The sequence below is a fragment of the Wyeomyia smithii genome, chromosome 1, assembly GCF_029784165.1.
Source record: "Wyeomyia smithii strain HCP4-BCI-WySm-NY-G18 chromosome 1, ASM2978416v1, whole genome shotgun sequence".
Taxonomy (NCBI): Eukaryota; Metazoa; Arthropoda; class Insecta; order Diptera; family Culicidae; genus Wyeomyia; species Wyeomyia smithii.
This window is the reverse complement of record NC_073694.1, coordinates 171,254,023-171,266,215: the sequence shown is the minus strand read 5'-3', so window position 1 is coordinate 171,266,215 and position 12,193 is coordinate 171,254,023. Positions and strand designations below refer to the sequence as shown.

The following is a 12,193-nucleotide window of genomic DNA, read 5'->3' as shown; positions in this document are numbered from 1 at the left end:
AGATGGCAACTTCCGGTTTCCGTAAAACAGCGGCATATGACCAGATACCACCCAATATGGGTATTTTCGGAATTGTTATGATGCACTGAAGCTACAAATCGACCTCAGACAACATTTTGAATTGTAAGATGGCGACTTCCGGTGTCTGGAAAACAGCCGAAAATGACCAAATACTACCCAATTTGAGTGTTTCTTCAACCAGAATGACGCTCAGAGGCCAAAAACTGTCCCCTAATGCCATTTTGAAATTCAAGATGGCAACTTCCGGTTTCCGAAAAACAGCGGCAAATGATCAAATACCACCCAATATGGGTATTTCCGGAATTTTTATGACGCACTGAAGCCACAAATCGACCATAGACAACATTTTGAATTGTAAGATGGCAACTTCCGGTGTCTGGTAAACAGCCGGAAATGACCAAATACCACCCAATATGAGCGTTTCTTTAACCAGATTGACACACGGAGGCCAGAAATTTTTCCCAAATGCCATTTTGAAATCCAAGATAGCGACTTACGGTTTCCGAAAAACAGCGGCAAATGACCAAATACCATCCAATATGCGTATTTACGGTGTCTGGAGAACAGCCGAAAATGACCAAATACCACCCAATAAGAGTGTTTCTTCAACCAGATTGACGCTCAGAGCGTCAGCTAGTTCACTATGAAGCGAAGAATAACTAATAAAACAGCTTTGCTGGAGGCAATTCGGCACAAACTTTTTAATAAGTAAAAAGTAGTTAGTGTAAATTAGTTTGTAAGTAAAAAGTTAGTTTTGTAAGTAAAAATCATCGAAAATCCAAGGATATATATAAAAATGCAGCTCTGTCTGTCTGATCCATATCGGCTTGGAAACTACTGACCGATTGGCGTGAAATATTGTATTGTATAGGTTTTAGAGGCCGATAAAGGTGAATAAGATAGTTCGTGACACCTCCCTCTTCTGGAAGGGAGGGGTCTCATACAAATGAAGCACAAATTTCTGCACATCTCGAGAAATAACCAACTAAATGGAACCAAATTTGACAGGTGTATGTGTTTAGGGGTAACAAGTATGTCCATAATAGCTTGACACTCCTCCCTCTTCTGGAAAGGTGGGGTTGCCTACAAATGAAACACAAATTTCTGCACAACACGAGGAATAATCAAATAAATGGAACCAATTTTGATATGGTGAAGTTTTTGAGAGCAAGGAAAATTTTCATGGTGGTTTGACACCCCTCCCTCTTCTGAAAGAGCGGGCTCATACAAATGAAACATAAATTTCTTCACAACTCAAGAACTAATCAAGTAAATGGATCCAAATTTGGCATGTGGAGATTTTTGGGAGCAAAAAATATTTTCTTGGTGGTGACCCCTCCCACTTCTGGCTGGAAGGGATCTTATACAAATCAAACACAAATTTCAATGGTGGTTCGATACTCCTCCAGACGCTGGAAGGGGAGGGATGCCTCTCATACAATTTAAACAGATATATCAACCATGTTTTCCGGAAAACAGCCTAAGATGATCGGAAATATACCAAAACTTTATCGAATATAGTATAGCATTTAAATAGCATTTTTATACTCAACGATCTCGTTTTTCACGTTATTGGGTTCAGGGTTTCCGAACGGGCCTGGGGAATCACTTTTAACTTTCAAAATCTAACGCTTCTTCTCAACAGGAACAGCGGACTGCGCGACGGGTATCTTCGGGCTCAAACTTCCTTTTTCACAGGACGAACAATGCACGAAAATGCGTACTGATCGAGCGGACACGAATAGTAAAGGCACAGATTAATTCACAGGTAAGTTTCTAGCGCCAGGTAACCACAAGTAACACTACTACTAGAGGAAACTAGCTGGCTTTCGCTGGTAAGCACCGGTAACTCCACGCAAATTAATAGTCACTTTTTTCCGTTGAACCAGTACACTTTATTCTCCTGTATTTTGGGGTATTTCAATTATTTCGGGTATAGAATAATAAATTTCAAACGCGATCATAACTTTTGGGCGGTTTATTACAAACTGAGGGAGTTTTTCAGCTGCAGGGAGTACTTTTATCAAAATTGTAAGCAGAAACAGTCGAAATAAAAATATAATTGGCACCGCGAACCGAACTAAATGTAAACAAACCAGCATAAAAAACTACTGTCATATGCTGCCCAAGATCATTACACTACGGGTAGGCAAGCAAGATTAGTAATGTGCTGCCATCTGTTCGTCGATTCTTTTGGTTATAATTTATGCTGTGCGATGGGGTGCTCCTAACAATTCGGGCCTAAACACACGTTTTAAACCACTGCGCTGTTACCCGTACCAGCATGTTTCCTTTCAAGGCATCAATTTTAGTAATGTTCTCACAGCAGATCATTAAATTGTCTATTGAAGGAAGTTGTTAGGGGAACAACGGGCAAGACGGTCACCCTAAGGAAATCATTTATTATTCTGCTCAAAACACAACATTTCAACCAACGATATTCATAATATTCGACGTTGACTAGTGCTTTTCATAAAACAATGCAACCTTTTCGCTTTCAGAGTGATTTTATATTAGTTTTCACTAAAATAAAAACAGTCTCGAAAAACCACTATTTCACAACGTGCATATGAAACGGACCGGCTGTGCTGGTAAGACAGACCTATGAAAGACTATAGTAAATTTCTTTTCTATACGGGACGACGCACTGTGGTCCAGAAATTAAAAAAGGTGGTCAAAAGTCATTTTCTCGTAAACGTTACATTTTAGAGCAATAATGTTCTAGGGAAAGTTTTCGAGTAAAAAAAGATCCTTCTTTGGACATTAACAGATCCGTGATTAATACCCCTACAAGTGAGATAAAAGAGTATTTTCTCTAAAAATCAATATTTTTTATCGTCGTCTTTGGCAAGTTTTCCAAAATAACATAACGAAAAACTTTGCTGAAGACACTAGGTAGCTATTTCTCAATCTTACTGAGCTATCTGATTATGTTCAATGATGTTTTAAAAAAAAAGTTTTTGCCGTTAAAATTCATATTTTAACCTACTATACCTCTGATATTCTCACTGAACTTTTAAAACAACATCAGACCTTTATTTTTTATATGTTACAGCAGACTTTAATATATGATATTTAGGTTTCTATCAATATTTCCTACCAAAAAATTTACTTTTGACAAGTAATTTTCGATTTTCTGCCGTTTCCCAACACATCCCACGGCAAGATTACCACCAATTGAATTGTCCATGTGCTTTGCACACACGGCAGTTAAAATTTCTTGCAGAAATTTGCAGAAACTTATAAAATCATGGAACAAAACAACTTTAACATAAGTTCATTTATGTCATGTTGATCAATAGCGGATCTTTGTTGCGAAAAACATAGCAAGCTTTGCATTTTTAAGTTTTGATGCATCTTTTGCAGTATTATCAATGCATGTAAACAATAACTAATTATTATTGTTGCCTACTAAAGATGAATGATATGCGCGGGGCACCTATTCGGAAGTATTTGAACTGAAATTTTAATTTTCAAAAACCACGTGTTTACATGCATCGTTTATACTTCAAAAGATGCATCAAAACGTAAAAATGCAAAGCTTGCTAAAATTTTCGCAACAAAGATCCGCTATTGATCAACATGACATAAATGAACTTACGTTAAAGTTGTTTTGTTCCATCATATTATAAGTTTCTGTAAATTTCTGCAAGAAATTTTAACTGCCGTGTGTGCAGAGCACATGGACAATTCAATGGGTAGTAATCTTGCCGTGGGATGTGTTGGGAAACGGCAGAAAATCGAAAATTACTTGTCAAAGGAAATTTTTTGGTAGGAGATATTGATAGAAACCTAAATATCATATATTAAAGTCTGCTGTAACATATAAAAAATAAAGGTCTGATGTTGTTTTAAAAGTTCAGTGAGAATATCAGAGGTATAGTAGGTTAAAATATGAATTTTAACGGCAAAAACTAAATTTTTTGGATCGATGTGATTTCCAAAAATATAATATTTTCACGAAACTATCTTCACCCACGTGCCCCAAATATGTTCAATTAATCCAATGTCATTGAAAACTATATTTTTTCTGGAGTTTTACCGAAGCAAACGCTTAAATTCGACACGGCCAAAACTACATCACATTGCTTTGCTGTTGAGGGTGAGCTTATTTTGATTATTTCTCAAATAACTAACTATTGTTACAATCTACATAATATCTCGAAGCTCCCTGGATCCTGTTGGTATGTAACTGGCATAACTGATTTGTGTTAATTCCAATGGTTTATATAGAAATGAGCAACGGTCCATCTTGCTCACCCTGTCCGTGGTGCCCGTTGTTCCCCTACGATCTTTCCAGAGAAACTTCACCTTTGAAATAGTCCAGGCTCATGGTCTGTTGGGACAGGGAAATTTTTCTCGTGGCGCCTCGTTCAAAATTCGATCTTGAAACATTTCTTTCTTTCTAATTTATTCCGGAGAAACAAAATTATAGTCTACAACTTTGTTGAAGATATCATACCAAGTAAACAAACCTTCAAGGTTATGAACTTTTCTTCTTTAATATTTTTAACAGACAACCGTCAATAACTAACCTCTTGCAGTTTTCATAAAAGATAGTATTTTTAGGAATCGAGCTTTCTCAAGAATTTTCATTTTTAAAATTAAATTAGTTCTTTAACAAAATAATTTTTCAAACAATATATTTTTTTTTCGAAAGAACTAAATCCACAACAAAAAATTAGGTTGATATGAAATTTTTGGCAAAATGTTCAGGATGTAATAAAATTTTCATGTCCTTATGAATAATTGTATTCCAAATAATGATGAATGATTTGAGCAGTTTTTGACAATCAAAAAGTTTAAAGTGATTAACTACCATGTGCATCCGTTTCCAAGTTACTTGGAATTTAAATTTAGAAAATTGAAAAATAAACACCAAATGTTAAATAAAAACAAAAAAAAGTAAAGTTCTCTTTTATTTCCTTATGAAAATTTAAAGTTGTGTCAAAATTTTGAAAGATAGTTTAGGCTGGTACAACATAAGGGTAAGGGGAGCACGTAGTTTCAAGGTTACAGAGTCCGCTTCGACAAACGAATGGTCATGAGTTCAAATCTTAGTTGAAACAGACCGGTTCGCTGTCTGAGGCTTTGACGCATGGTTTTATTCTCAGGTTCCCCTCCCCAACTCTAACTACTCCTAACATCAAACGAACACGCTTCCACTACGTCTGACGGATGACTTGGCTTTCATTTTTTACGAATACTGAAAAAACGGAGAGGAAGCGAATAAACATTGCATGAAAGCGAAATATTTCCTTGTGATGGTAGAAGAAAGCGCTGACGTTTATGGTGGCTATTTTTCACTTTTATGCAAAAACACTGGAATGTTTTAGCCTCGAGACAATTTTAAAGGTAATTATAATGCTTGATAAAGAACAGTAGAACTATTATAAGCGTAGAGGAATGGGTCAAAGTATAAAAATTTGTTTCTCACCACGGTGACAAAGGTACGCTTCCTTTCCGTTTGTTCTTGGTAACGACGATTGTAACACTTGCTGCCTCCCTTCCCTAACTGACCGTAAGCACGTAGCCGTAGCTTCTATGTGCCACTTTACTAGCTCAGATCCATCACGGAGGAGCAGCTACGAAATGTGCGGTCGTTCAAACTCAAGCTCAAAAGCTTAGGCTGGCAAAATTTAAGTGATTTTTCAATAACTTGCCGCCAAACCTTCTTTTTTGAGGAAGCTGGTTTGGTGCAAGTTTTTCGAATTGGTAATGTTAAGCTTTTCGATCAAAAACTTTTCTCTAACCCTTGACATTATTTAGATATATCGATGTAAGAACAGAACTCTAGTCCGTTTCAAATGTTAGTATGCAGAAGCAAAGTTGCTCAGTTTTGTACGTCCAACTCACCCATAAAGTATCGTTTGATTAGGAAAGAATGCTGCCCGCTCTTCAGTCAAGTTTATTTCGGTACATATTTTCTTGAAAGTCGTCCAAAGGCATTTTACCTGTTGTTGTGGTTAAGAAATGAGAAAGCCTGAGAAAAATCTTTTGAAATAGCCAAGGGCAATCAAAGTTTCGAGACTTTATCATTACTAAGCGGCTATACTCAGAATTAGAAACACCCAAGTACGCATTGAATAGCTAAGCTGGATGATGAGGAAGGGTGCTATAATCCAGATTTTTATCACAAATTTAAAAAGAATTGTGGGTTTAGAGTAGGTACCCTTTAACTTGTTTAGCAACATTGACCTCGACGTTCACTCAGGAGTGGATATAACCGAATTCCCTCAGTTCTTTCTACCCTGTAGGTACGGGACCGTATCATTAATGAGGTAATTCAGGATCATGACGCATTCAAAAATCGGGAATTTCGTTTTTCTATACCTTCAGCAGTTTGCTGAATTGATTATAATCTTGAGAAGGGTTGATTTAGCCGCGGTAAAAGCGAGTAGATGTCAGAACTTTGAACACGCGTTGTTGTTGTAGCAAAAGTAAGTCTTCATTATTTCCGTTCTCACGTGACCGAGTGCACATCCTTTATTCCTTTTTACCATGACCCATGAGAGAAAAAATTGGGTTGTTCGAAAGCCTGTCCAAACATCAACACACTAAAACAACAAATCTCAATTTGGAGGTCGGAGTTCTCGCACGTCGTCGGGTCTGCGTGTGCTTGCCAATGCGGCTTCACTAATTGATGTGCGCCCGGGCTATTCTGCGGTCACGAACACCCAATGACAATCGGGTGTACTGAAGAGCAAACAGAATGAAAAGTATGCTAATAGAGTAAAAAATCCTTCTACCTCACCGCAGAAAAAATATCTTTCAATTAGGAAAATAGTCAAGTGGGAGTCATATAACTTTCTCAACTTTTTTCGGGTTTTCCTAATGCAATGTATGACACGTAGACCCTCGGAAACAGTGAGAATTTCCCCAACTGAGTAGGTACTTAATTTCCAAAACATAGCATGTTTTAAAATTTTATTTTTTAGTACGGTTCTGTGAAACTGTGCATAGCCAAAATGATGCTACTAGAAATAATTATAAGAGATCTGAATCCGTCATGTTCTTAACTATATTGGATGCGTAACTAAAAACCAACGTTAATAAAATTAACTAAAAGGCAAAAACTTAATTGATATTGTAAATGGTTTTGAAATTGCGTCACCGAGAAATCACCTCCGTTTTTAGTAACAATATGTAACCAAAAAGTATTTTTGTAGATGCTACTGGAACAGAATTATTTAGCCATGCCCTAGGCAATGTGACACGTGTACCGAATAGAAGTAAACACACAGTATATGTTGCTTTTCGTACGGTTTCCTGGGATTATTACAGACGAGTGGTAAAGGCTTTAGAGTTTGCTAAGAAAGACTGGTTCAATGTTTAAAAACAATTGAGGCAACTTTCGTTTGTCGTGCGTGTGCAAAGATTAGCCTACGGGCACTCCAGGTTCAAAAGACTGTCGGCTTGTCGTGTTGCGAAATAGCTGGTGTTAGTAACAATTAAAAAAATCAATTCAAGCATACGCAAGCATCGATTACTCACACGCAATTAATTTCAATTGAGGATAGATTTCAAAACAAAGAAGAGAAGAAAAAGGCATGTTGGCCACTCTTCTCTTAGGTCGTGTGAAGCTTAGAAAATGTTATATAATATTAACAACTAGTTGAACATTCCCGGCGATGCTCGGGATCAAAGGTTTCAAAGATAGATTTTTTTTATTTCATTGCTGCATTAGCTCAACTCACTTAAAAAATAAAATTTACATCTTATACTTCATCATCACTTTAAGTAGGGTGTCGAACGTCTTCGTCAGTGGTTTTCTTCGGACCTTTTTTGCATAAGATTGCGCCAGTAAAACTACCGAAGAAAACCACTGACGAAGACGTTCGATACCCTACTTCAATATTCTGAGAACGTGCAGAACGGAAATACCCATATTGGATTGTTTTTTTTGTGATTTTGGGCTGATTAACAGAAACTGGAAGTCACCATTTTGGATTTCAAAATGACGTATGGAGTTCCATTTTCGAAAGTATTGAAATTGTTGGCCAAATATCACTTTAGAAGTCATAAATTTGCATGTTTCATGTAGTTTTGTGAATAATATATCAAATTTAGTAATCAGATACTTGTTATTTTTCTTCAAATGTCTTTTCTGAAGGTTAACAAACATTTTAATGAAAAAAAAAATGTGTCATCGCTATAATATGACGTATGGAGGTCCACATTCGGAAGTATTGAAATTGTTGGCCATATATCACTTTAGGTTATTTTCCTGAAACCGGAAGTCGCCATTTTTTAATCCACAAAACTTTGTAGAAAATAAGAAAATAAAACATTTTTAATGCTTAAGCTGCCTCTTAATCGATATTCAAACAAATGAATCGTAACCTTTCCTGCAGCTAAATGTGAGTTCTAGTTTGGATTATCGCAAAAAAAGTAAAACAGTAAGATTAAGAGCTGAATGAATTTCTGGTTAAAAGCTCTCTAATAAAAATCAAATTCAAATTCAAAAGTACAAAAGTAAATCGAATGCCGTAAAATGTAACTATTCACAAAACTACGAAAACATCAGAAATATAAAATGTTCATGCTCGAGACATGGGTTATTCTGCAAAAAAAATGGAGATAAAAGAACAACGAACATTTTATTGCAAAAAAAAACAAATCATTGAATTTTGATTCAGAGGCGAATTGCGCATAAAAAGTCAAAGTTTCGCATGGAATCGTATAAAAACGTATAAATTAAAAAAAAATATTTTCGGTGATTTTCTGTATTCTGTATGCTGTATGTGGTCCTCGTGGCTCTGTGGTTAGCGATGTCGATTGGCTCCCACACGGTTGTGATATCGGGTTCGATCCCCGATCAGTTCGAGAATCTTTTCGAACTGCAATTTTTCTCGACTCAGCTCTGGGGCACGGTGTATCGTTGTTCTTATCCTACAACATGCAAAATGTGCTAAAACAATATCGATAACGAATTTTCTCAACTAATCTGGTTGATCAAGAGCGCTATTAGAAGGCTGCAATATTGTTGTGCTGTATACAGAAAATCATCTTCAAACATACATTTTATATTTTAACATAAACAAACATTTTAATGAAAAAAGAATCACATGTCATCTCTTTAAATTTTGATTTAGAGGCAAATCCAGCATAAAAAGTCATAATTTTGCATGTTTCACGCAGTTTTGTGAATAATATCTCAAGTTTTAGTAATCATATACATTTTATTTTTCCTCAAATGTCTTTCCTGAACGTTAACAAACATTTTAGTGAAGAAAAATCATATGTCAACGCTTTGAATTTTGATTTAGAGGCTAATTTAGCACAGAAAGCCATTACTTTGCGTGTTTTCGGTAGTTTCGTGCATAATATCTCAAGTTTTAGTAATCAGATACTTGTTACTTTTCTTCAAATGTCTTTCCTGAACGTTAACAAACATTTTAATGAAAAAAGAATCACATGTCATCGCTTTGAAATTAGATTTAGAGGCGAATTCAGCATAAAAAGTCATAATTTTGCAAGTTTTAGGTAGTTTTGTGAATAAAATCTCATGTTTTAGTAAACAGACTTACTTTCCTTCAAATGTCTTTCCTAAACGTTTACAAACATTTTAATGTAAAAAGAATCACATATCATCGCTTTAAATTTTGATTTAGAGGCAAATTCAGCATAAAAAGTCATAAAGTTGCATGTTTCACGTAGTTTTGTGAATAATATCTCAAGTTTTAGTAATCATATACTATTTATTTTTCCTCATATGTCTTTCCTGGACATTAACAAACGTTTTAATGAAAAAAGAATCACATGTCATGGCTTTAAATTTTGTTTTAGAGGCAAATTCAGCATAAAAAGTCATAATTTTGCAAGTTTTACGTAGTTTTGTGAATAAAATCTCAAGTTTTAGTAAACAGATACTTGTTACTTTCCTTCAAATGTCTTTCCTAAACGTTTACAAACATTTTAATGTGAAAAAAATCACATGTCATCGCTTGAAATTTTGATTTAGAGGCAAATTCAGCATATTTTTGCTTGTTTTACGTAGTTTTGTGAATAAAATCTCAAGTTTTAGTAATCAGATACCAATTTTTTTTTTTCACATGTCTTTCCTGAACATTAACAAACATTTTAGTGTAAAAAATCATATTTCAACGCTTTGAATTTTGATTTAGAGGCAAATTTAGCACAGATAGTCATAATTTTGCGTGTTTTACGTAGTTTCGTGAATAATATCTCAAGTTTTAGTAATTAGATACCTTTTATTTTTTCTCAAATATCTTTCTCAAACATCAACGAACATTTCAATGAAAAAAGAATCACTTGTCATCGCTTTGAATTTTGATCTGGAGACGAATTAAGTATAAAAAGTCATAATTTTGCATGTTTTACGTAGTTTTTTGAATAATATCTCAAGTTTTAGTAATCAGATACTAATTATTTTTCCTCGAATGTCTTCCCTGAACATCAACAAACATTTTAGTGAAAAAAGAATCATATGTCATCGCTTTGAATTTTGATTTAGAGGCAAATTTAGCACAGAAAGTCATAATTTTGCATGTTTTACGTAGTTTTGTGAATAATATCTCAAGTTTTAGTAATTAGATAAATATTTTTTTATAACTAATGTCTTTCCTGAACATCAGCGAACATTTTCATGTTAAAAAACCTACATGTCACCGCTTATTATTTTTGATTTAGAACGATTCAAAATGATGATGATTACTGTACACCACAGAGACTAAGGGAATAATATCAATAAGATCAAGCGTTACGGAATTCCATTTTTATATAGTAGATTTTAGTAATTAGATAAATATTTTTTTATAACTAATGTCTTTCCTGAACATCAGCGAACATTTTCATGTTAAAAAACCTACATGTCACCGCTTATTATTTTTGATTTAGAACGATTCAAAATGATGATGATTACTGTACACCACAGAGACTAAGGGAATAATATCAATAAGATCAAGCGTTACGGAATTCCATTTTTATATAGTAGATGACCTCTTCTCACGTGAACCAAGCTCTATCGTGCTGTTTGCTCAGGGGTTGGTTTACCTAGAAGTTTGTACATTGTGGCTCCTGGTGATACAAAGCAAAATATTTTCTCGTGAGGGCTACACATCCACAAAGTTTCATTGAATTCTGACAGGATGCCCCTTAGCCGAGTAGGTGCGAATTAGTATGGCCAGTTATATGATTCATTACCAGATATATATGTGTCAGACCGAATATTTGGAGTTCAATTAAAAGAGGTTTGAAATAATCATCACCATTTCTATTTTCAAACTAATCATGATATGAGAATCACCTAAAATATATTGTACTGGGATCAGTGTGCCGAACAGTTGACATTTTTGCATGACACCGTATCGAAAAGTACTGTTGCCTCTCTTGCAGACTGCGACAGCAGCGTTCAACTGTACGCTTCTCTATTTGAGAGAATCGTGTGACTAGAAGCCAACACGGATGGTTAACGATTCTCTTTTGTGCCGATCTCCGGCCGATTCGATATCTCGACTGTAGCATTGTGCGAATGACAATTATTAGCAACTAGTTGAACGTTCCCGGCGATGCTCGGGATCCAAGTTTTCAAAATTAGGAATCAATAATTAATTGCAATATTAGCACAACTCACTTCAAAAAGTTTTCACATCTTATACGTCCATCATCACTTTAAGTAATTTAATATTCTAAGAAGCACAGAACGGAAATACTCATATGGGATTGCATTTTCTGATTTTGGGCTCTTTTACAGAAACTGGAAGTCGCCATTTCGGATATCAAAATGACGTATGGAGTCCCACTTTCGGAAGTATTGAAACGGTTGGCCAAATACCACTTCAGGTTATTTTCCTGAAATCAGAAGTCGCCATTTTGTAAAATGTTGTGTGGGGTCATTTCAGTTCCGAATATACCAAATTCGGGTGATGTCCGGATATTCGATAATCGTTTACAGTAAAACCTCTTTTTATGTAGCTTTTGAAAGAAAGTAATCGAAGTAATAAGAATTGAGCATGATGCCTCTATATATCTAAAAAGATGACATGTGAATTTTTATAACGAAATTGTTTGTTGGTGTCCAAAGAAATACGTCTGAGAAGAAGTTAATGCTTTAATCCACAAAACTACGTAAAAATTAAAAAAAAAATGCATAAGTCGCCTCCTAAACGATGTTTAAACCAATGAAATGCGGCCTTTCCTCCAGCCAAAT

At 35.2% G+C, this 12,193-nt stretch overlaps 1 protein-coding gene across 5 annotated transcripts in view; it reads right to left on the bottom strand.

Moving 5' to 3' along the window:
- Positions 1-12,193, bottom strand: part of LOC129718874 (neuromedin-U receptor 1-like) — a 285,616-nt gene that overhangs the window by 144,170 nt on the left and 129,253 nt on the right. Inside the window, exon 1 of one of the 5 annotated variants that reach the window (XM_055670065.1) lies at positions 1,570-2,082. The exons of 3 other annotated variants lie outside the window; for them this stretch is intronic. The gene's annotated coding sequence lies outside the window, so the exon portion shown is untranslated. Of the gene's footprint in view, positions 1-1,569; positions 2,083-12,193 lie in introns of those variants that run through there. One more of the 5 variants, XM_055670062.1, reaches the window with a different exon arrangement.